This window comes from Condylostylus longicornis, unplaced genomic scaffold (assembly GCF_029603195.1).
Source record: "Condylostylus longicornis isolate FDR11 unplaced genomic scaffold, ASM2960319v2 ptg000004l, whole genome shotgun sequence".
NCBI classification, from domain to species: Eukaryota; Metazoa; Arthropoda; class Insecta; order Diptera; family Dolichopodidae; genus Condylostylus; species Condylostylus longicornis.
In genome coordinates this window covers 17,096,146-17,123,450 of record NW_026577973.1, presented here as the reverse complement: position 1 = coordinate 17,123,450, position 27,305 = coordinate 17,096,146, and the positions used below count along the sequence as shown (strand labels likewise).

Below are 27,305 nucleotides of genomic sequence, written 5' to 3'. Positions count from 1 at the left end.
ATATTTCCAATGTCTAACCATTTAGAATAGTATACATGAATTTTTATTACTGTCGACTAGTTTGTAAAAGTGAATATTATGTTATCTTAGAAATATGGAAAAAATTCTAATAGCTATTAAAAAAATAATTTAATTGTGAGAAGATCAATTTGCTATTTCGAAATATTTCTAAATTAAGGCAATTCACACTGTAATATTTTAATAAATAAAAATCCTGTAGGGTTAATTTAAAGGATTTATTGTATTATTAAAATCAAAATTCAATCCGTTTCCAAAACATACTCAATTGAATTCATAATTGTTCAATTTTTATTATATACGAAGTTTCTATATTTTTCCAAATTCTTATTTTAAATCGCACCTAAAGTTGGAAAACAGTAAAAATTCAACATGTTTCCCGGTAATAATTGTTCAATTGATATGTAAAATTGATACAAAAAGGACATTGACTTAATTTCAATTGCTAGGGAGAGAAAATTTTTCATTTACTTGCACTCGTAAATAGTATTTTTATTATTTTCTGTTCTTTCTTGAATTTTATCTTCTATATATATTGAATCCCAAAATCATTTTGAATTCTTGAATTAATTTTCATCATATTCTCCAAAAATTATAAGATCCTTAAATGATTGAAAAAAGTATTTGTGAAAATTTTTAACTTGTGTATTGTAAGATAATAAAATTTTATCTCCCCTATTTTCATGCAATGAATTTTTTATTTTAATTGTTTCACAAGCAGGATTAATTTTTTTCATTTTGTTTTTTGTTTTCTTTTTTTGTTTTGGTAGGTGATTGGATGAAAGTAAATATTTCTTATCCTTCGGCTATAAAACACATTAAAAATATTCTGTTTTTCACTTGATTTAACATCATTGTAAATGAATTTGGAACTTTTCAGTTTCTTTGAGAAAAATCACTCAAATTTCTTTTTGTTTTTTCAACCCCTGCATTTAGAATAATGTTCAGAGCATACATTTGAAAATTTTAAATTTAAAATTTATTTTAGTAGAGTGCATTCACTTGTGTTATATAGATATATGAGTTACATGGCACGTAATTCATAATGCTGTAATAAAAATGATAATATCGACAATATTGGGAAATAAATTATAAAAAAAATCCACTACTTTAATTGAAAAACTTTATTTTATTGAAAGCAGAGCAAAAATATTTCTAATTAATAAAAATATTTATGAAAATATGAGGGAAAAAGTAAAATAACAACCAGCAGTTTAGGCGTTTAATTGCAAGTTCTATTCAGTTCATTTCAGGTGATACAATAAGCAAACTAAAATAAATTTGATTTTAAAATTTGGAATTACATAGAATTTTTTTTATTTTTGTAAAATAATCGACATAATTCGATAAATGAAAAATTGTAATTATTATTTGCGGACAATTGTTTTAAAATTCAAAAGCAGATACAAATATTATGAATTCGCTATCCGTCCTGGTAATTAAAAATTTGTTCAAAAAAAATTAAAGAGAAAAATTCAAACGTGAAATTGGAAAGTACAAATGACAGCACCAAATTTGGGATATTCGACCAATCTTTAAAAAGGAATAATTTAATCGTAATCATTAATTTTATTTTAAATATTAAGATTTAAAAATATAGAAGTCCAATATTTTCTAATTTACTTTATATATTATTTTGTGGTCAATTAAAATGTAAGACGCCTATATAAATGCAGTATAGTTTTCTAGTGCCGAACAATTTTAGCGCTAGTGTCCTCTTTATTTTGAATTACAATATTTTTTGTATATAGGGAAAAGGATCTTTGTTTTTGTAGAAAGAGAACCTGCTTTTTTCAAAGTTAAAAAATAGTAGTTTTATTTACAGGGTAATAAAATTACACATGTATGTTTGTAAAACAAGAAAACGTTTCATGAAATATTGATGAAATTTCAGAAAATGTGAACATTCTGAAATTAAAAAATAGGGATTTTATGTTTAAGATAAAGCAATAATTATAGAAAATGCAGTTTGTTGCAAAACGTTAGAGTCATATTCTCCATTATATCATCTATAATCATCAGATAACCCGATCATATTCTTGAAAATGACTAAATAAAATAAGACTGTTGTGTTTAAAAACTTTTTCCTCATTTTCATTTGTATTTTTTTTTTTTAGAAAATTTTCAACATTATACGGCCAAGTTGTTAATGTCTATTAAATGCAATCCTTTTTATTAAAATAAAAATTAAAAACTTTACTACTACCTACATTTCTACAAAATATTTTAAAATAAAAACTTTTTTTTTTACTAAAATATTCAACAAAACTTTTTAATATCGAAAAATTTTTCATATAAGCATAAAGCAGAAAAAAAAATTATTTTGAAAATATTAAAAAGATTTAAAATTAGAAACTTCGAGAAGTAAAATAAAAAAATAAATAAATAAAAAATAAATGAAAAATAAGAAGTGAACTTGAAAATTGTTTTTTTTTTTTATTAATTTTGAAATAAATTTCATAAAAATTGAAAACACATATTGAAAAATATTGAAGAGGACATTGGAGAGGAAATTGAAAATTGCAGAGGTCGCAAACATAAAAACCCATTAAATTCAAGAAGGCATTTAGTGTAAGTAATTTTTGTTATTAATTTTGAAAATACCATTGTAACTTTTGTTTAATTTCAAATTTTGATGGATCATTGGATAATTAAAAAATAGTTTTTATATTGAATATGAAAAATATATGTATGCACATGCATGTGTGTTTATGTATGTATATTTGTTAAAAATTTTGATTAACTTTTTGCGATTGGAGATAACTATACGGCGAATTAAAATTTTTAATGAAAAAGTATGATGTGGTCTGCACAATCTCAAGCTCAAGATTCTGAAATTGCCTTTTCAAAACTTCTTTCAAATTTTAAGGACGCTAGCAAGTTTTTAATTAAAATGTCTGGAAAAGTGCAAATTCGTATTCGGCTTAACCTTTCTTATTTGAATTCCCTGAAAAGTTAGATCCAGTATATAACATGGAACTGAAATATTAAATTTTAAAAAATTCTTTCAATTAGGTCCTCAGATATGATAGCTAATGAATAAAAAATCGACTCCTAGTTCAGTTTCCGAGCCCCGATATATCCAAAAGATATTCGTTGCAATAAAAACCGGAATTTAAATTTAGAATTTCAAAGAAACTGGTTGATTATTTCGCGTTGTATACACAAACATTTAAAATCGATCCGTAAAAAGGGCCAGTTTTCGAGCCGTGATATGTTCCAAAAGTTCATCATACCGTGATATAACCAAACATCATATAAATTTTCACGAAAGTTGATTTAGCCGAACTTGAGATACATGAGTGCACACACGTACATATCTATAGACCAGTGGACCGACAAACCAACATCTTGCTAAAAATAGTTTGTTTACACTTCACTACCATGGAGAAGTGCGTTTCCACCAAAAGCTCGATCAGTAAAAAGAACTGTTAATTTTGAGTTCATTTTTGGCTTGGCCAAAATAAGACTAAAGTGGTTGTGTGTCACCACAACTTTAATAATTTTTTCCAAAGCACACATCCGTAAAAAAATCTTTGTTGACCTTAAATTTGCCACGTTTTTGTAATTAAGTTTTCCTTAATTACAAAAATAACAAAATTTTAAATATTATAGTTTTTCCTAATACTTAGACCTACTGTTGAAATATTAATTACTAAATGAAATTAATTTTGTTTATTTTTATTTTTATATTTGCACATACAAATACCTATGGGAATATCACATACATACATTTATTAATAATACAAACAAAAATTAATATCCTTAACAAAGTCTCTCGTAATGTTTATACACATAAATATTTTATATACAACCATTGAATGCTAATTGAATCAAACACATATTAATTACCTTCCTCTTGATAATTAATGTTTTTCATGTATTGATAAAAGTTGTTATGTAATATAGTATGATACTAATGAAATGATTAAAGCATCATGTAAGCACGATCCGAAAATATTTTTGTAAACTCATCTGAATGTAATTAAGTTTCTTTTCCTTTGAAAAAATTTTAAAAGTAAATGTGATCAAGTTTTCATTGTAAGTGAAACTACAATGAAAGCTTCTTTAAAATAGAGAGACTAACCTTAATGATAAAGAAAATATTTTTAGAGAATATTTTATTGTTCCTAAACAAGCACATTTAATGCTGACATTATTCTGCTTCCAAATGATAACAATTTAAAGTTTACAAAAAAACTACATGTGTTTGACAGAGAGGTAAATTAGTACTCGAATATGTATTCTATAGGGGGTACATTTAATTTTTCACGATATATGTAACACAACGAAGAAAACATTTGCGAAAAGGTCCTTGTAGGAGCTATGAAAAACAAGCAAAAAGGAAATTTGGTCGTGCGGCATATTTTTTGTTCGGAAATTTTTTTCAACATCAGTTCTCCAAGGTAGTTCTGAGTAGGCTCTTTTATAGATTACTCCTTTTATAATAGCCTAATACGTTCACCAAGTCCAAAAACTTCAAAGTTAAGATAATAAGATAGGCGAATATTCAATTTTAACAAAGACCAGAAAACAACCAAATAAACTTTACTAGTTTTACTCTAAATTGGACACATTAAGTTTTCAAAATAAATACACATATTTCGGCAGTACAGACAAAAAATAATGTTTCTGGCGGAGATATGCTAAATACCTTTCGGATTTCACATAAATACCTTGAGCTAAATCTTATGTCTTACTGTATCTAGCTTAATATTGAGGATGAGTTGATCTGTTTAGTTTCTTACACACCATCCTGCATTAGGCCAACAAGAAGACCCATCGCCAATTACCAAAACTTCCGGGAGAAATAAGATTCCCCAAATCAATTACCCAGATCAATCAACCCTCATAGCTCAAGAGATGCGCCAAGAGAACAGAGAAACGTTGCTATACTTTACCGACGGCTTCGTTTTCTTTTTATATCTAAACGCTTTCGTCCTTCAGGTATATTAACTGAAAGGTTGCCTTGTTTTCACAAAGATCAAAATAATTTTCTATTTAAATACATGTTCGTAAATTTGCGTAGCTAAACTTAGAACAAATTCAATTTTCTAATATTAATGACAAAACATATAGTACGGTCGTTTTTGGATTGAACTTAGCAGACTTTTAGAAAAAGGAGATTCTAGTTGAAAAGTAGTCAAGATAATGAAAATTAATATTTAATGATATGAAAAGTCGTAATCGTAATGTTTCTTGAAAATTCAATTTGATTACAACAATTTTTTGTGCAAATTAAATTTTATATATTCTTTGATTGTTCAGTGTAGTTTTATGAACCTTTGAGGTACCTATAGGCATTTGATATAAAATCTTTTTGGATATTTTTTCTTTTATTTTCAAATTCTATTTCGCTTCTAAATTATTTAAAATAAATATTTAATAAAGGAATCATTACACATATGAAGAAAAAAGGTTCTTTATTTTTTCTCAAGTAAATGTAAGGTAGCATGACATTTTTGTTAAATAGCAACCAAAATGTTAAGAATTTGTGTAGCCAATGCTTGTTTTTATATTTGCATTTATTTGTTGTGTTTAATGTACTATTGAATTCCTCATATAATATAATTATGTAATCAGAATAAAACCCCCTTACAGAGATAGTGAATCATTGCCACTCATTTTCATCTTAAGTTTTTTTTTCATATTTTATTAAGAATTTTATTTTGCTATAAGAAAATTGATATTGTGAGGAACCGAGAATCCAAGAAACCAAGAAGCTTTGAGTCCTAATTTATTAGAAAACTACGAATTTCAATAGAAAATAAAAGCTTTCGAAATTATTTCGTTGAACCAATAAGCTAAGGCTATTCCCGACAAAATCTTCTTTCTATCAAAGTGTAATGAACTGAAATTGCTTATAAACAAAGGATCCAATAGATATTTTAATGGCAAATCGGCGAAAAAATGTTTTCTTACCTAACTTTTCAGCAACTATACAAGATTCAGTGATAATTTGTTGTTTTTAGCCCTTTCCAAAAAAAAGTAGTATCTGCTGGGTTTCACATAAATAACAAAATTTAAATATTCTGAAAACATAAATTAGGACTCCGTAAAACACACTGGCAGCCGGCTGAAATGCATGCTGTAACGTACTTTTCACAAATTAATTATTCTTTGTTAATTAAGTACTACTTATTCATTAGATTAGGAGGGGATTTTTGGGTATGCTTTTTAATTATACTAAGTGAATTTAGATGTAATTTTTTTTTCAAAGATTTTTAATCAAAACTTTAGAACTATTTTCACTTTAGTGCTTTGTAAAATTATTTATTTCTTAAAAAAAAACTTTTAAACTACAAATCAAAGAAGATTTCATTAATTATTTGTTTTTTAATTTTGACCAACGTTAATGTACTTTTCACTGTAGTCACTGAATATTTCAAGTGAAAGCTTAACATTTATTCACTTTTTAAAATTGTTTTAATAGTTATTTTGTTGTTGCTCCTAGTATACTTGAAAGTATTTCGAACTTCATGTAAAAAACAATATTGTTAACTTTTCCTCAATTTCTTTATTTAGTGTTATTACTGTTTTGTATACATGTGTGTCTGTGTACTGTAAGTGAATTAAAATATTTAAAAAGTTGTTTAAAAATGTAAATGTGAATCCTTTTAGAGGATAAAAGGACTATCCATTTTTTACACTGTTTATTATATAAAAGAGAGAGAAACTTTTAACTTGAAAGTAAAATAAGAAAGTTGAGTACCTTTTTCTCGGGCAGTTCAATATTTTATGAATTGAGTAAGTTTAAAAGTGCACACTTTTTTTATAATTTTTCTTTTTCATATTTCCAAAAAGGATAATTGATATTTTATCGCTACTTTGTTGCCACAAACTTTTTTAGGACAGGATTAAAATCATAAATTTACTTTTATATTGTTGTTAATATTCTACTTAAAAATTGGAATGCCTGTGAGTTTAATTAATTTCAGTTTTAAGCATTTTCTTGCCAAAATCTGACACATTTTTTAATTGTATTAAAACGGGGTTTTTTAGTCCTACTCATTGGCGTTTTCAACAGAACGGCATGCAATCTTGTCAGGTGTTTTGACTGCAGTAGTACTCAGGAATCGTATTACCCCGAGAATCATTGTTCTCAACATTTCTTTTTGGTGCAAAAAAAAAGTTATTAAGTTGTGCCGCTATTCTCTGTTACTTACTATTAATTTTCTATTAAAATTTTTTAATTAAATTTAAATAGAAAATTAATAGTCATTTAAATAAAAATGTGAAAATATTTTAAAGTAATTTTGAAGTAGAACTGTTGGGACAGTATCAAGGCGAGCTGTTCACATTCATTTAATATTGGAATAAATCACGGGACGGATATAGTAAAAATTGGAAAATATAGAGGTGATCATGTCAAATTAACTAGATACAATACTAGGTATAAGACTAAGTTGTACTGTAATTGCACAAAGTGTTAATACAGCTACCAAAACGAGTTATTGAATTCTTATCAGTCATTTTGTACCGATAATTTTATGTTTAAAGTGATAGCCCTTTCTAAAATTTCTGATAGTTTGAATAGTTTCTGTATTAAATTTGAACTCCAAATTGAGGTAATGATAAAACTCCTTCTGAACTCGAATGTTATTTTTTTTAACAAATGGCTACTCTAAGAGTTTTAATTATTTAAACAGGTTCAAATAAAAGCAAAATTGATTTTATTTAAGTGATGATTGAACATATTTAGAATAATTCAACGTTGGTCTTATGCATAAATCTGACGGTTATGCTTAAAAATATTTTTTCAACAGATTTGCAAATTTCATTGCAATATAGACAGAGAAATTTAAAGAGAATTCTCTAAATTTGAAGACACCTACCTTGATGTATCAGTTCTTCGTGTACGCTCTGGATGTCTTATACATTCAGTTTTTTTTATATGTTTTTTAAAAAATATTTCTTCAAGTTTTTTGTTTAAGTAGACATTTTTACTTTCAATGTCCAATTCAGACTTTTTCATTCAAGCAAATTGACTTTCAAATAAACAATTAAGCTCTTAAATCGCGTTAAAGGCTATTTTCAATCCATTTCAATGATGTGCATTTATTTTTTAAGGTATTTATTTTGCCATGACATATTTTATACATCCTTATTTTACCGTTTTTATAAAAGGTTTTTATTTCGCAGGAAATAAAATAAATTTTTATATTTTACTCTACTGCAATAAGCATTTAAGTGTTTTTCCTAATTAATTAATAGTTACCGAGAGATGGGTTTCTAAAAGAAAGTAATTTTTGTCTGCATAAGCGCAAAACTTTAAAGAAATTTAACCGAATTTAATTTTTGATGAAGAAGCTTTGGTTGTCCAAGTGTACGTTGATATCTCTATGTAGATATATGCATAACATAGTATGCAGAATCATAAAATATTCAAATCAAAATACGAGTACAATTATTCTATAACATTTCAGAATTTTTAGAATTTAATTTGGAAAAAAGTTGAATATTTTTTTAGGTTGCGTTATTTTTTTAATATTTTTATTGATGGCTTAATTTTAATACAAATATTCAAAAAATATTTAAAATGGAATCAAAGGTCAATGGAATCAAAAATCTAGTAAAGTCATTTGTAACCCTGTCGGGCCGATGGAACGCGAATAGATTTTGGATTAAATATATTGTAAAAAATAAAATTAGTTGTTCGAAATGTTTGACAAAACTTCATTTAATTTATGATTGGTTGACTAAAAATCAACACGTATCTGAGGCCCGATACTTTTCCAATATGGATAAAACTTACCATTTTATTGCCATGTACTAATTTCTTACTGGTTACTGCTTGTACTTACTGTGATGCACTAATTTCTTTTGGTCAAATATCAGCCACATCTTCCATGCCGTTTCGAAGGTTTTTAAAGTTAAAAGCACCTCAAACTTATTTTCTTCTGCAGCATTTAGTATTTGCAGTGCTCGGTTATCACTTTTCCGCGCTCACTATAGTTAACTTTTATTAAGTTTTCCAGAAATTTCATTCAAATTTTGTGGCTCGTTCAAGTGTGTCGGAATTTTATTTTTTCAAATGAAAAACACCTGATTAATTATACTGAGGTTTGAAACTTTTGCGGAATAAATAATAGAGAAAACAAATAATGTTTTTAATTAATTCTACAAGTTTTACGAAAAAAAAGGAAACTACAAATATTATTTTGGAAAAATATATTTACGTAAAAAATCTTTATCTCAATTCAAATGCTTCGCTTTCTGTATGATAGAAACAAATTCAAAAAAGCAAAAAAAAACCCAAAAAAAAAAATAAAAAATATTTTAAATAAAAAAAAACAAAGTTGCATTTTTATAACTTTTGAATCCCGGTTGTTTTATAAATGGTTATCATTGCCATCATCATTGTTATCATTATCATTACCGCTATCAATATCATTATAGAGATGAATAATGTGGTAGGTACCCGATATCCATTCCCAACATTCATCCTTTCATTCATCCTTTCACTCATTCATTCATTCAAACAACTCACCTTTTATATGCTACTTTAATTTTAATGCAACCGAACATTATTTTGCTTCTTTCTTTTCACAATTTTCTCTTCTCTTTTGTAAATGCTGCTGTTGTTGTTGTTCTTGTAATTGTATTTGTTTTTGCTGTTGTTGCCGATGCCATTGCCGTTGTTTTTTATTATTTATTTTTTATTATGTTTATAGTCATTCACACGTACATATGTATATATTTTATAACTGTGAAAACTATATATAAAAAAAAAACATTTTTGTTTTAAAGTTTTTTTGGTGTTGGATGCAATTTCCTTTCCTGATCATGGTGTTTGTAGAAATGTACAAATCTAAAAGGATAGATGATAAATTTACAAATAAATAGAAAAATAGAAATAAATGTAAAAAAAAATTTATTCCAAAAAACAAAAACAAAATTCTGAATAAAAAAGATCGGATGAATGTAGGGAAAGAGGTGAGAGGAAAACAAAAGGGAGGAATTGAAAAAGAAGGGGGAAAATAACAGCAATAAATAAAGTCCTTATTTTTTTTTGCACTACAAAATTCACAATAATGTAAAAATGTAAAAATAATTTTTCACTTTTTGTATCCGTTATTTCATTTATGGCAATGCCTTCCCCTCCTGCCTGCCAGCAGGTAAACGTATTTCTGTTTTGTTCTTTCGATTGAATTTTGAAAAATATAAAAAAAAAGATTTTTATATTTGCATCAACGCTTTTAAATGAGAACGCAGGAAGTCAGGATGCTTTCATATTTTTTTTCTCTTCCTTTCGTCTTTTTTTTATTTTTATTTTTATGATTGTATTCATAGCTGAATTTGTTGCAATTGTAATTCGGCCTTTTTTCATATTTTTTTTCATTTTTCTCGCTTTTTATAATTTTTTTTGAAACATTGTTACCAAGACTATTGAAAGGTTACAAAAGACGCATGCGATTTTTATTCAATGCTATTTAAATAGTATAACAACTAATCTTAATCATTTCATATATGTATATGCGTTTGTAATTGTGTTAACAGCGATTGAAGCTATTCACATGGAAAAAAAATCCAAAAAACCCTTTTATAAAGAAATGGTATGAATTCAAAATATGAATTTTCGTTAAAAACTGCACTATATTTATTAAGGTATACCTGTGAATGTTACATTGATAAAAGTGATTTTACACTCTAAATTGGAATGTGGAGAAACTTTACATTTTTTAGTGCCAAATTGTAAAAATACAATGTTCTTTGTAAAATTCACTTCAATGACATTAAGTTAAATCTACATATTTTTTGTAAGGGTAATTTTACGACGTTTTAAACCGATATAATAGAATAGAGAATATAAGTTTAACACAAGTATAAAAATAGATACAGGAGTAATTGTTATTGGTTCTAATTTAATTTCAGCTTGTTTAAATACATCCGCTATTATTTTAAAACTGTTCTGGATTCATATTCACTATAAATGTTGGAAGGCAATTGCAAATGCAGTAGAATAATTACAATTATTCGCTTTTTAGTACTTAAGTGTTCGAGTATTCCGTTCGAAAAAATATCACAAATTTTGACAGATTTTTGACATATATTGAGTTTTGCAAAAATATATTCACTCGTTTCGCATTGAAAAAAATTAGTTTTCGAAATGCAGAAAAAAAGAGAGATTACATTTGAAATTATTTGTAAAATTTCGACAGAAGGCATTTTCAGTATGTGCTAAATCAATATTTTATTTACAAAAATAATTTTTGTAATGGTAATTTTTGACATTTTCTGTTGAAAATTCAGTAATTAAGAAGAAAACTGGCAATAATGAGTCAAAGAAATGCTATTAGCAAAGAAAGGAAAATTTCTGTCTCGAAATTTAATTCTGTTTAAATGCTGTTTCAAATTTATGCTTTTTACAATAAGAAGTACGATAATCATACTTTTTAATTGGTAACATTAGATTGTTCAAAAATTAACTGTTTTTTTTCTTTTATGTTTTTGTTGTGAATTGATTGGTATGTCGCATTAAGACGATCTACTTTTAAAAACCCTCTCATTTCTCTCATGAAAATTCATCGCCTCGTCTGAATTTGCTAAATTTATTTTCAAAATTTTAAATGAAATTGAAGCACAAAATGCTATTTTCAGAATCCTCCACACTAAAGTTGATTCAATTTTTTCAGAGAGAGAGAGAGCAAAAACAGCTATGCAAAAAATATAGGAAATGAAAGAAATTCAAATTTGCAATATAAAATATGTGCGCGCACATTACTTCGTATCACATAAGACGATCTAATGAATTCACCTTTCGAAGCTTAATTTTTAATTTGCTACTGTAGTTAAAAGTTTAGATAATCTATACTTGTAGTAATCAAAAATAGTTGTCATATAAAATTATTTTCAATGATATAGTATGTAATTATAGCAACAGTAATCAACGTCGGCGCTTCGTATTCAATTCAATAAAAGCTTAAGTCTATCGAACTATTAAATGAGGTTACGATGTCGAACATTAATACTTTTGAAATAATATTTTATTTTGAATATTGTTATACTCGTACGTTCTTAAAAAGAATTCAATTTACACTAACAAACATATTTTATTAGAAATTTTTTTTTTCAATATGAACTAATATTTTCAAGTTTTGAGTGATTCTTGTGACAACACTGTTATTCTGCAGCCTCATTTTTATAAAAATTTAATGCATTTTTACAATACAACCAACGATAGGAAAAACAAATTAGCAGAGAGCGTTGTTTTTTTCTTTTTTTACTAAAAAAGACCTTAATATTTGTTCTTTTGTTTTATGATGGTGTTGGTTTTTTCCATTTTTCTCACATATATTGTTGTTAATAACCATTAAGAATATACAAATATGTATATATATATATGTTTTTATAAAGCACGTGTCCATTAAGATCGGATGTTGATTAACAGTATAACGGTGTCGTAAGAAGCTAATGGATTTGCCTCAATTTATACAAAGAAAAAAAAAATATAAAAAAAAATGGAAGAAAATATGCAAAATCACTTGAAAACGTTTTTGTCCTTTATTTATTTTCTCGTTTCTATTATTATTATGTTTTCATTTTTATTTAATAACACCTCCATTATAAGTGTTGATAAATAAAACGGAATATATGTGTACATAAGTATATAGGTACACACACTTATATTTTAATTTACATTTTGAAGGATTTTTTTCATGCATATTCGATTTGTATTTCAAGTGGTTTGTTTTGCAATAAGAATTCTTTTTATGCAAAATATCCTTTTAAATAGAAGAAGAAAAACAAAAAGAAAAAACATGTAATCAAAGGATAAAAATAAAAATATGTATAAGCTGTATGAAATTCCATTAAAATAATACAAAAAGAAGAAGAAAAAAAGTAACAAAAAAAAAATCTATTGAATTGTTGAATTGGTGTAAATGTCAAAGCGTTTCCGTTTACTAATGACGATTTCTTTTTTTTTTTTGGTGAATAATTCCTTATTGTTAATTTTGCTGCTGTACGAAAATTATGACAATCGTAAATGGGTAATTAGGCAAGAAGTATGTTCAAACCAGCATGCATTTTCAATTTATAATTGCAGTAATTTTTCATAAGTAACTTTCTTCTGTCGATTTTAAATTAAAATTGGGCCCTAATATGCAAGTATATTCAAGTTAGATTTCTAATGAAAATAACTGGAATTAAATATACAAATTGTTCAATTGAAATTTAATATTATGCATGGAGATGAAATTCAAAAATTGAAACATGAATTGGTTCATTTAACACTTAATTAGAAGAGGGCTCTGGACCCATTGAGATTTTCATTATCGAATTAAGAAATAGTTAATGGTTTCGACACAATAAGTTTTTAAATATGGCATTATTAAATTTTTATGGAATATAGCTTTTGGGGAAGGGGAATAGGTAAACAGTTTCCGTGAGAGAAAAGTGTCTGTTTGTCAGAATATAATAAACTTGTTTATTGAAATACAGAATGTGCGTATCATGGACGTGTGCTTAATGTAAGCTAATAATCACCTTTGTTTGTTTTCTTAATGTTTCAATTTCGCTGGGAATGTACTAAAAATTGTTTTTTGCACGGGTAACATTTAGTAAAATACTTAAATTTTTTTCTTTGTCAATCAGTAAAATATAATTAATATAATTCTTGTAAAAATTAATTTTTATAAGAATAACTAGTGCAAATTTCTTCATACAACTGCAGAACAAATGGATGACGTAATCAAAGAGTCAACGAGTCAAGGCAGAAAAGTTTATTAAAAAATTTTGCCCACGAAATATGGACCAGAATCAGTAATCTACCACTTTTTAGGCGAATGCTCTACCAACCGGCAAAATGTTCTTCACATTGCTTTATACTGTAATCTACATAATAGAGGCTAATTATTGTTTACTCTAGCTACATATAATCTTCTATTTGAAACGTACAACCACAAGAACATTATGTAAATAGATTTTGCTTCTATCACATTAAAAATTAAAATAAATTTTACTGCAAAAATACGTCAAATTTTTGTTCTTTATGTTAGATATATTTTGTATTACTTAAGTAAGAACAAAAACTAAAGTCCGAACAGATTAGATGCAGAAAAATTTTAAAATACCAATGTAACAGAGTGGCCGAGAACGCCTTATGATTTCGGAATTTGAATATAATATGAAATGTTCTACTTAAAAATTTTACCCTATAATATGAGGCAATAATAATATTGTAATCCGATGGCTTTGTGCCAAAATATTTTTCAATACATTGATCAATTGAATTTAGAGAAAAAATCAAATTAGATAATTTTTCTTTCGTTTTTTAGCTCAAAATTATTGCTCTTGTCTCATTTTTATTTATAACTGACTTAATGCTAAATAATTCACCAGTCAACTGTCTTTTTAACTTATCTAATTTATGACTAACTATTTTCAATCGGTTCAGCAATTTTGTATTGTAATATTTTTTTTTAGCTATTTTTTAATGTTGAACTTTTAAAAAATGCTGAAAGAGAAAAAAAAAACGCTGAGCTGAATTTTTTTTTCAAACAAAACAAACAATGTTTTTTTTTCATTTCGTTCATTTGGGGTAAAAAATCCAAGGATTTTCTAAAATAAATTCAAAATAGTAGCAAAAACTATCGCACACAATACAAATAAATCTTTTCGCAAAAATATAGTTTTGTTGAAAATTTTAAGTTTTCCATCGAATTTCTTCATTTTCTTTTTCTTCTTTTTGTTGTATTGGCAATTTATTTTGATTCATTTATGCAATTATATGTGTATATGTGCTGGTTTATCAATATTTATTTGTATACATTTATAAAAAAGTATTTAGGGCAGTTGAACCTACAGTATGAAAAGTATATACCGGTTTATTTGAATAATTCCATTTTACTAACGAATGTGAATTCTGATCTAAATGAGCAAGCTTTCCGCGTCTTTGATTATCTACAATATTTAATGTTTGCTAATAAAAATTTATACGGGAATGCTAGGGAACTCAATTTTAGAGCATTAAAGAAATTCTATGTTCCAGGACAGTTGAAAAAAATTACAAATACCCTGCGCGACAGCTCAAATCAAAATTTTCTTCTTGTGTATGCGAATATGAGTTAATCTCAAAAAAGTTTAATCCTAAACTCCGGCCGATGGCACCATGTGGATTTTTACCTTTCTTTTTTAACAAGAGTTGTGAATCTTTGTTGCGTTCAGTGTGTCTAATGTAACGTTCAGTGTGTCAGTTGCAACGGTAGCATTCTTTGGATGTTTGCAAAATTTATTTTTTAATTTCAAATCTTATGGCTTATATACGTATTGCATTATATGAGTGAGTCTCAAAGGACATCCACCAAATTAAATAATTGACGTCAACTCGACTTTTTTGAATTTTAATTCAATCTGTTGAAAATATTAAATTTCAAGTACTAAAATTTCAAAGCAAAATCAAATCAAAGTCAACTCGATAAATTTTTATTATCCGTTCAGTCTGAAAGAAGGATGCAAATAAATTCTTTAAATATGACACCATTGTTGAACATGATTAGTCGTGATAAACTCGGTTTCAATCGGCTGTATTGAATTTCCGATTTAAATAAGAGATAGTGTACACTATTTTCATTTCCATGTACTCGTAATAATTCACTATTTCTTCAGTTTACATTAATTGTCAATTCGCATAGGAAACTAAGCGAAGAAAAAAAAATATAACGCATCGAAAGTGTATGGTAACAATTATCATATGTTTCTGAATTAATTAACACAAATGGAGAAATATAAAGTAGTTAACAATACACCTACTTACAGCTTAAATTTGCATGTGTGTTGTGCAAGTTTTCAACGTGCAAAGTTTATAATTGTGAAATTTAATAATAGTGCTATTTACGCATTATTCTTTAATTTGAGTACAAAACATTTTTTTTTTGTTTTAAAAATTTCAAATTTTTTTATTTTTGAAGTTTAAAGTTTTTTGTTGCTCAACTTTATCTTAGAATTTTCAATTCTTAAAATCAAAAAAGAATAAAAGCAAATAAAATTTTCCAACTGCAAATGTACTTGAGTATAACTTGTGCATAACTATACAAAACTGTTATTAATTATGTATGTACATTTGAATATAAATTTGGCCTAATTTCCAATTTTAATGTGGGAGAAGGCCCCCCCCCCACCGTCCCAAAGTATTAGGAATGTAGAATACAACAATAAATTTTTCATCATTGTCATTATTCGTTTATTTCAGTGCACTTTATTAAATTAGAATTTCTCGTTCATAGCATTTTCATTTAATTGTAAAAACAATGACTTGAGGAAACTGCCTAGCTTCATTTTAATTTTAATGAAAAGTTTTCCTTATTAATTCAATTCATTGCTTATTTCACATAAAGTGAACATGCTTTTGGGGAGTTGGAGGAATATTTTGTATGTACAAAAGTAAGTAAGTATGAGAAGTTTATGCACATTGAACATAATTTTATCCTTACACATTTTGCCTCCATAACTTACTTTCAATCACTTTTAAATTTCTTTAACTTTTTCAAAATCATTATTACATTCATGTTTTAATATTGTTCCATTTCGTTCGAATGAAAGCAGTGTTACTATTTTCGAACAAGAAAAAAAAAATTAGTTTTTTGTTGTTTCAACACTTTTATCCTTGATATCAAATAGCTGTATATTTTTAGGGAGAAAAATGAAAATGGAAAATTATCTCTAGGTGTAAAAAGTTGCAGTTATTTCATTTGCAACAAAAAAAGTAAAAAAACAAAAAATTAAAAAATAAAAATCTATTGAAAGTCTTGTAGGAACAAGCAAAAATTTCGAGCGAATAATGGATTTTATCGGATTTGAGTTATTGCATAAAGGTAGTAGGCTTCATAAGAGTCCGTTGTGCAAATATATATAGCAATTTTTGAAGTAGTGGCAGTTCTATTTGCTAGTTTTTCTTAAAGTCATTTCAGGTCTAAAACGTTATCTTATTTAGGATTCAAATAACGTATTTATAATCTCAAATTATTCCAAAGTGCCTCTTCTGAATTTAAGTCAAAATCACAATAAAGTATTAAAACAAAGGTTTTCAAACTCAGGCATGATTATCCCAAGCTTTAAACTGAAAAAAGTTTTTGAGGGTGAATTTTTCTTGTAAGTTCTGCTTATTATACCCGTACGAATGTATGTTCGAAGGGTATACTAAATTTGCCTTACCGTTTGTAACGCTAAGAAATAATGGTGTTAGATTAGAATCAAGTGTATGTTTTTGATCAGCGTCAAATTCTGAGTTGATCCGTCCGTCCGAACGATAACTCAAAAACTAATTGAGGTGAATTCACCAAATTTTTACAAATGATTTATTGTAGTAAGTGCCAAAACCCTATTTAAATTGGATGTGATCGGGGTACCGGTTCGGGTAGCTGCCATACAACTTCAAAATTTATTTGGCTATATCTCAGAAAGTATAAAAGTTGTGGTATTGAAATTTCAAAAAAACGAATATATTAGTAGGGCCAATGTGTCTCATAAAAGTCGTTGAAATTACTTGGCTCCTTCTGGTACCTGCCATACAACTTCAAAAGTTTTTTGACTATATTTCAGAAACTATTAAAGCTATGGTATTGAAATTTCACACAAACGAATATATTAGTAGGGCCAATGTGTCTCATAAAAGTCGTTGAAATTACTTGGCTCCTTCTGGTTCCTGCCATACAATTTCAAAAGTTATTTGGGTATATCTCAGAAACTATAAAAGCTGTGATATTAAGATTTCACACAAGTGAATATATTAGTAGGGCCGATGTGCTTGATGAATTCGCTAAAATTTCTTGGCTCTTTCTGGTAGCTGCCATACAACTTCAATAGTAGTTTGGCACAACCAGTATTTTGAAAAACACATAGTACTGAAATTTTGCATAAATTAATATTGTAATACGGCAACTTAAAGTCATAGTATGCCCCATAGTTAGTTATGGCACATTAGTTATTCGCACATAGGATAACAAATTCGTACGGGTATCATATATTTTTATGAAGCTTTATAGACCGGCTTATGATTTATATCAATAATTAATAATCTTATTATAATGTGGAAATTTCAATTCAACCAATTCGGTAACTCCCATATTTATTACGGTGCTGGTGAATTAGAAATATTATAAACATTACTTTAAGTTTACCGTCAAAGTAAAATAAAACAAAACTACTTCAATTAATAAAACTGAGGAAAATTATTAAAAATGGCAACCTGACAAGCACTATTTTGCACCGAAATTGAAATAATGCTAAAGCCCATTTACATAAATTTATTTTAAATATTAAAAAAAAACTAATTAATTTATTCACTTATGGCATTTATGCGTTATTAGTAAATTTATTGTGTTCATTTATAATGTCTATTTATTGCTTCGGGCAATTTTACATATATATATACATATATGAATATCAATGCATCCTCAATTAAACGCTTTATAAATGATTATTAAATTCCAAGAATTTTGAAGTTGTCTTTCAAGCAATTGTACGTACACAATAATGTTTTATCGATTAGCTATTTATATAGGGAAATGCCTGTGGCGTTTATGAGATTATTGTATCATGGGAAAATAAATGAAGCATCAAATGCCTTGTTCTTATATTATAGAATTATAGAAAGTATGTATACACACACGATATACGTATGGGAAACAATGAGCATAAAAGTCACTTCATACTCACACCATAAGGATTAGTATTCGTTGATTTAATGCAAAATAAAATTGTGCTTAAGTAATGTTACCCAATTATACAAGTAAATGAAATTTGCTAGGATCTTTTTGAAAAATCCTGGAAATATTTTCATTTGAACATATTCATTTTGTCACTACACTACCTGATTTGAAATATTCTGCGACAATAGTTCTTTTTTTTTGGATTCCGTTGTAATGAGTGATTTTGTAACCCGCATTTTCATATTGTAATCATATCATACCCGCATACTGTAGTTCGAAGAATAAGGAATTCTTTTATCAGAATTTTGTAGGTCATTTGTTCGAAAAATTCTCATCTATAAACCATTGAAACTGGGATGGTTGGCAAGTTTTATAAAGTAGGTTGCCTTTATTTAAAAGGCAAGAGTATTTAATGTCTAGTGTTCTGAGGGGTCAAATATAAAAAGTATCAAACATAAAACATTACTGCTTTGTATATGAACAAAATTTCATTTGGAAATTATTTGGAAATTTTGACACTTTTCTGGTTGTCTAAATAGGTAACAAAATTTATTACATTGCAAAATGAAAGTAGTGACAACAAAGACCTTAATTTTCAAATGAAAGTGTGAATATATTTGAGTATGAGTTTTTCGTATGTCAGTTTTAATTAAAAGAAAATTAATGTAGGAATCTAAAAATCGAAAATGAGTTTTTCATCTTTGATTGACTTTAATATTTGTTTTTTTGGGTTTCTTTTGTAGAAGTTTTCACTCTTGATAAAATTTGATAATCGCTTTTGTATATGCTTACACACATGCACATCAATTCCTGATATTTGTTTCATTGGTTTTGTTATCCATACATTATGTACATATATTTTAAACCTCTCGTTACTATAGTGATTTTGTGGACGTACCGAATAAATTGAAGTGTCGAACATAAAAAAAAATTATTTCTTGTTAGACACCTACAAAATTTTCAAATCGAAAACTAAAAGTTAAATTATAAATCCTTACTTATTCAATCATTTTACTTAATCATAAGGGCAATATTTCAATTATATTGTCAAAATCAAAGTATAAAATTTCAAAATAGTGTTTTAGACTTAAAATGAATTTGTATTCAAAAAAAAAATTAATTTTTTTATTTTTTTGCAATTATTGTTAAATGTACGACTTATCAGATTTAAAAGTGTTATATACCATCATATATGATGACCGCATTAATAAATAAATAAAAAAATAATAAAATATAGGAAAATGACAGAATGATCTAGGTCAAAATTAATGAAAATTGAAAGGATTCTAGCGTAAATAATTGAAAAGGGTTACAAAAATAAAAAAATATAAATCAATTTTGGTTTCTGCTTTTATATTAGATTTTTTCATTATATTTTTTGTTATGAAGATGTTGCAATTATAATTATAAAGTTAATTGAATTTTTAAGCTTCATTAAAGCGGATTTACGAAAAAAAATTTTTTTTCGTTAGAAATAATTGATTCACATTATCCGCCATATTGTTATAATGGCATTTTATATTTTTTTTTTTTACAAATTTTTGAAAACAAAAAAAAAATCATTAATTTATTTATGAAAATTAAAAAAAAAAAAAATTAATTAATTAAATTATATTTTAATCTCTAACATTAAAATTTATTTGCATTTCAATCGGGTGCATTTTTACGTATACCTACGTAGTTATTTGAAATCTTTGATTGTTAAATCTACATATATGTATGTATGTAAATGCTAATATTTGCGTTTAAAATTATTTAAGCATAAATAGAATTTTTTCTTTTGAGGAATTTGAGGATTGTTTCTTATATCATTTTGAATGCATGATGTAAAATGCAACGAATATCACAAATACTTCCTTAAGCTTGGCAGTTCTTATTGCACCAATATATTAGGTTTAATAGTGACCAATTAAACCAATGAACATTAACAAATTGAATATAAAATTCGTGTTTTTTTCAAGAAGATCAAGATGTGTTCGATTACAATAATTCAATTATGACGATATAATTTTGCATATATTTAGGGGCACCCTAATGGAATTTATTTCAAGAAAGCTGTTTTAGTATAAATATATTTAGATTAATAAGTAAATTATTGAATTTAGGAATAACGTAGGATTTAGGAATCAGAAAAATAATTTTTTAATTTTAAATTAAAATTTTCGATTTATATCATGAGGGCTGAATGAGAGATAAAAAGGACAGACAAAGTGAAACTCAAAAGGAAATTTTTTTCGGACTCTATGTGAAAATGTGTTAATAGTATAATTTGTTTAGATGAACAAAAAAATAATGTTGATTCAAGTGGTTTTTAATTTGACAATGGTTGAAACGAAAAATAGTGTTGCTTGTGTTACTTTCTTGCATATTTAATACATACATATTCCATGTTTTTGTGCCTATGTTTCATAGTTAAGTTTTATTAAAAATTAGTAAAAATATATTTAAATACAGGGTATCTGAAAAGTTCCCGCACCTTTGGAAATACTAATTTTTACCGACCGTATTGTGTAAACAATAGGTAGGTTATGTGATGGCAACAAATTTTGCATATCGAGTTTTCGGTGGGAACGTACTTCTCCATAGTAGGGAAGTGTAAATAAACTATTTTTAGCAACCTGTCGGTCTGTCGGTCTGTGTGTGCACGCGTGTATCTCAAGTTCGGCTGAACCGATTTTGATGAAATTTTATATGTAAGTTTGTTTCCACCATGGCACGGATCGATCAACTTTTGGTATATATCAGGCCTCAGGAACTGCACTTTTTAGCGGGCCTGTTTTACATTTTTGAACATTTTGAAGAAAGTATTCAACCGATTTACTCGAAATTTTATATATAAGCTCATATCGACCGTCCGCGAAACCTCCTAACTTTTGGAAGAAATCAGGCATCAGCAACTGGACGTTTACTACGGGCCAAATATACATTTTTGCGTATATAAAGAGAAATAATCAACCGATTTCATTGAAATTTAATATATGAACTCCTCGTATTAAAACAATGAACATGTAAATTTTTTGGAAAGATCAGTCATCGGCAACTAGACGTTTACTACGGGCCAAATATACATTTTTGCGTATATAAAGAGAAATAATCAACCGATTTCATTGAAATTTAATATATGAATTCCTCATATTAAAGCAATGAACATATAACTTTTTTGGAAAGATCAGGGCTCGAGAACTGATTTGCGGGCCGATTTTACATTTTTCACCATATCCACAGAACAAATTGATGGAATTTCTTGAAATTTGATATTTGAGTTCTGGTTGTTACCGAAACTAACTGGCGAGCATTTCAGGGAATTCGGGTAGCACAAAGCGAAACTCTACTAAGAGCCAAATTTACATTTTTCTGGGTATGTTAACTATAAGCTTACTAATGTCCTAAAAATTGGAAAGAAGTATTTAACAGACATTTTTATAATATTCTGTAACACTTTCATTTAACTAGACAATACACAATGCGGTCGGTTATGTGCTGACCACATCAGATTTTTTTCATTATAATTCTGTTTTTTTTTTTCAATTTAGTTTCATTATTCGCATTCGTCGTGCAATTTTACTCCAAGTAGTATCTATTAACTGTGTCTTTATTTTTTGTTAGACTAGAAATGAATCGCGATAAGAAGCGCACTACTATTATAGAATTGCACAGGTAAGGTATGAAGACAGATGAGATTGTAAGGACGACTAGTTACAAAAAAGACTTTCAATGATGCCATAAAACGTTACCAGGTAGTTGGAGAGTTATTCAAGAGATAAAACTACCATCGAACAGTGCGCATTATCAACAATTTTCCAAAGCGCCTCCGTGCATTTATTATTGCAAATCGAGCTAATTTTGAGCATTTGTTGTAAATATTTTATTGAATATTGTTATTACTACTCTAATAAACGCCTCTGACCAGTTGACAATTTCAGGTTCTTAATCCATGAAGCAGTTCTAAGCTGTAAAAATATTTAAAAAAAATTCGGAAAGTTTTTAGACATCCTGTATAACAAAACATAAAAATTCGCATTTTTCGTTACTGTTGCCCCATTAACCAATAAATTTAAAGCTATGAAAACATAAATTTATCATTTAATAGACTTTCATTAACGAAATATTTGTTCAATACGAATTTCGTATTGGCCATAATAGAACGTTATAAAATATTTTATTTAATAAAAATTATGTTGCGTCTCTGCATAAGAACCCCTAAATATTATGTCTTTAAATTTTGTTACGCATTTTACATATTGTAACCGGAAATTGTTTTATTTCCACTCGTATATCTTATTTATTTTTTAATTTATTCAATTTATATTTAGGTTCCAAGGCGAATTTTTGTATAAATATTTTAGTAATATATGTATGTATGTATGTATGTACATATAAATCATATTGGAAAAATATTTAATTAAAATTTTTAAGTTTCATTTTCTTCTCATTCCAAAATTTTTCAACTGAAAATTTATTAAGAATATCAATTTTGAGTTTTGGATTTTTTTTTTTACTTTTTCTCAATTTTCCAAATGCTTTAATTTCGTAAGATATAGATTTCTTTCTAACTTTTTACACCTCTTCCTTTCAATTAAAAATTGAAAAAGGAAAAAATCTAAAGAATTTTTTATTTTTTTTTTGGCAACAATGTTATTGTTTCTTTTTTCTTATTAGTACTTTTTAATTCATATCCTATGAAAAAGAAAATAATGAAGTGTTATAAATGAATTTTTATTTTTTAATGGTGAACATGGAACTGAGATTTTCTTTCATTATCGTATTAGAGTATAAAGAGTACAATAAAATGAAACCAAATTAAGCTGGACTCTACTTAAATGGATACTGTTCTCTGAGGCCCACGACTGTTGTTCTTTTTAATTTTTAAAAAGTAATTTAAAATTTATAAGGGTCGGACTTCTCATTTTCTAAACCTACAGAATATTTCAGAAAAATATAATGAAGAATAATTTTTTCCTTTGTTGCGGAATAGGACTATAGGAAAGGCGGTTCATATTAAGTTTTTATATTTTTGAAGTTTAATTGCTGAATTTTGCTAATTTTGCAATTTGAAAGAAGAGTAAGTTGTAGGTATAACAAAGTTTAATTTTGGAAATTGTGAAATACAAATTTACAATAGGTAGGAATATCGGTAGAGTGTGGCTATGTGAAAGCCAAATATCTCAATTGATTTGCTATAGAAATAAGAGCCATTATTAAAATGTTATACAATATCGTGGCTTATAATTAGCAAGAATAACTTTTTCATATAGAAATAATTGTATAGAAATCTTTCAAAACTAATTAATGAGTTATAAAATTTTCTAAAATTTCCTTTAACATACATATTATGTATGCATACATACGAACCCATACATATATATAAATAAAGAAAATAAATAACAAAAACTTTTCACAAAACTTCGTAATTATTTTGAACAATAAACGCACCAGTCGTCATTATTGAAAAGGAAGAGAAAATGTTTTGTTTTTTCTTTCCTCTTTTTTTCATCTTCTCATCTTCTTTGTGTAAGGAAGTTAAAAGAAAGTGTATTCATTGAAGAATAACATAACACAGCAGATAAATACTTAAATGTATTGTTGTGTTCGTGTAATGTAAATTGTAAATTCTTTTGTAAATATGTATGAAGAATAATTAATGTGTGTGAATATAAATGAGAATTCGCACACAACCGCAAAAAAATATGTATAGAATGAATATTTTGTAATGTTATATAACATTTAAGATAAATATGTGTATAAAATATTACCGTTATTATAATTATCGAGCCATATAGAATTAATGTGAATACAAATGTGATGTTAATACTTTTTTTTCGTTTCTTTATGATTATTTTACAGTCTATTTCACTTGAATAAAGGTAATCTTCTAAAATGAATAATTTTTAAGCCCTCTATTGTAAATATAGAAAAAGGTAGAGTTAAATATAAAACATGAATATTTTTATTATTATCCTGCTGTTAAACATGTGAACATGTAATAATATTTGCACTCAATTATTTAATATAAAATAAAAAAAACTAAACGGATAACATAATAATTCTGTGGTAATAAAAGAGATAGCGACAATTAATATTAAAAAAGCTTTAGGTAGCGAGATTTTAGAGGGTAGAAATGGAGTGATTTTAAAAAAATCCATATATTTGGTTTATGTTTATTTTAAAATTTTTCTCAAAATGTTATAAACTTTAATTTTAATCATCTTGAAATGAAATTATTAATAAAGTTAGAAGAGTTTATACGGAAAGTAATTAAAATTTGGCTAAAATTGAAGTTTGGCTATCCAAAAATTTAATTTAGTGCCTCAAATGTTGGAATTATATTACAGTTTTAACTCACATATCTATAACATTTCAAAAATTTTATTTTATTTTCTGAGGGTAATGTTAAATATTGTTTGGAGTTCAAAACGAATCACTTGGAAATTCAACGTTACAATGTGCAGATCTACAAACCGACTTCACATTCTTCCGTTCAGCTAAGTTCAATGTTTTCTTCCTTGTCTCTTATATTTTCTATTAATTTGACTTATTAAAAACCTCTTAAAGCCTAATGTTCTTAAATATTTTTTCTAATTATTCAGATTTGACACATACTTATATAAATGTCATACATATATAATTTATGCTGCAAGTGTTCACATATCGCATATGCATACAAATTGTTAATATACTTGTTATAAATGTTAATGCTATAATAATTTCCAAGAGCATCCTCATGCCATAGTTAATGTAAAAATACAATTATAGGAAATAAATGTCAATTTGTGGCTCTTTCTATTATTTTAAGGTTGATTGTGGTTTTTAAAATGCTCTGAGGAAATTAAATATATATTAAAATTAAATTTTGAAAATTAATATTTTTGTTTATGAAAGAAAATAATTTTATTTTCTTATTATTTTGCTTTAATAAAATCAGTGTTGGGAATATTTAAAATATATTATAGGGGAACAGAATCTATACATACACAATTTTTATAGAAGGATTATAAATTTTAATAAAATAAAGGAAATTTTAATTGGAGAAAGCAGAAAATTTAATAAATTATAGTATTTTAAATTAATATTGAATTACTAAAAGCGTAACATTCGAAGTGTGGTTCTTAACGGGACATTTTAAAATCAAATTTGTTCGGATTGTATTTACTGGCTATGAAGCTTTATTAATAAAATTTTATTGCACTCAGTAGAGTCTAACACAAGCTTTTAGAAAAATAATATTTTTAAATTTGTACTCTAATTGTTTGTCACTTGGTACTTGTGATATCACAAAAATAAATTATTAATCGTCGAAAAAGCTCATGTTAACTTCAAGGTCGAAAACGGCTGATAAACGATAGTAACAATTGAGTAAACTAAGAATAGGTAAAAAAATCTGATGTGATCAACCCAAAACTGACCGCAATGTGTATCTTCTAGTTAAGTGAGAGTGTTACAGAAGATTATAAAATGCATTTTAAACACTTCTTTACAATTTTAAGGACACTAATAAGCTTTTAGTTAACATACCTAGAAAAATGTGAATTTGGCTCTTAGTAGAGTTTCATTTTGTGCAGTCCGAATTATACAAAAAGTCCCGCAATAGCTCTGGTAACAACCCTGATCTTTCCAAAAAATTTTTAGATTCGTTGTTTTAACATCTCGAATTTGAAAATTAAAATTCAATGAAATCGGTTGATTATTTTTTTATATACGCAAAAATGTATATTTGGCCCATAGTAAAAGTCCAGTTCCCTAAGCTTGATATATCGCAAAAGTTACAGCTTACATGCAAAATTTCATCAATATCGATTCAGTTGAACTTGAGATACACGCGTCCATACAACGGACAGAACAACAGACCGACGGACGGCAGACCGACGGACCGGCAGGTTGTTAAAAATAGTTTATTTACACTTCCCTATCAAGGAGAAGTGCACTCCCACCGAACATTCGATATGCAAAATTTGTTGCCATCACATAACCTATCTTATTGTATATATAATGTGGGCGGTAAAAATAAACAATTTTTTAAAATAAATTAATTTGAGTTTATGCTAGGGTTGTAAATTATGAATTTCCCATACGAGTGTGAATTTGTTTAAACTTACAGTCAGAAATTATTATACTTGTTTTTACTTTTACAACAATGAGAGTTCATCTATTTCTGTTAATGATCTGCATTCCCTAACATTAAATATAGTTTCCCTAGCTTCTTGAATTCAGATTTGAATATACAGTCATACGTTGCATAAGGGCACGCTTGCGTATAAATGTATGGAATGCAAATAAGCAATGATACAGCTACAAAACTGAAAATTGCATGTCTGCTAAAAAATTTGCTGAATGTATATAGATAGTGAGAAAATTCCGACATAATATATTGTAAGTGTTACAAAATCTAAAAGCACGAATTAATGGCCACAATATTTTGTATTTAATATTTAAAAAAAGTTTACCACGTCCATTGTGCAAGTTGTTCAGTTTTGAATGGTACAAACTTAATTTTTGTTAAAAAAAATATGTGTATGTGTGTAATTATTGATATAATTTATAAAATGGTCTAATATTTATTCAAAAAAATTAGTAGAGCCAAAAGAGACAGGAGGATTTATCACATGGTAAGCACACTCTTTTTTCACTATTTGCATATTT

At 26.8% G+C, this 27,305-nt stretch overlaps 1 protein-coding gene across 2 annotated transcripts in view; it reads left to right on the top strand.

Moving 5' to 3' along the window:
- The first annotated feature begins 2,382 nt into the window (after positions 1–2,382).
- LOC129614583 (cell adhesion molecule Dscam2) overlaps positions 2,383–27,305 on the top strand; it is a 155,239-nt gene continuing 130,316 nt past the window's right edge. For both annotated transcript variants that reach the window (XM_055529286.1, XM_055529295.1), the window contains exon 1: positions 2,383–2,589. The gene's annotated coding sequence lies outside the window, so the exon portion shown is untranslated. The remainder of the gene's footprint in view (positions 2,590–27,305) is intronic.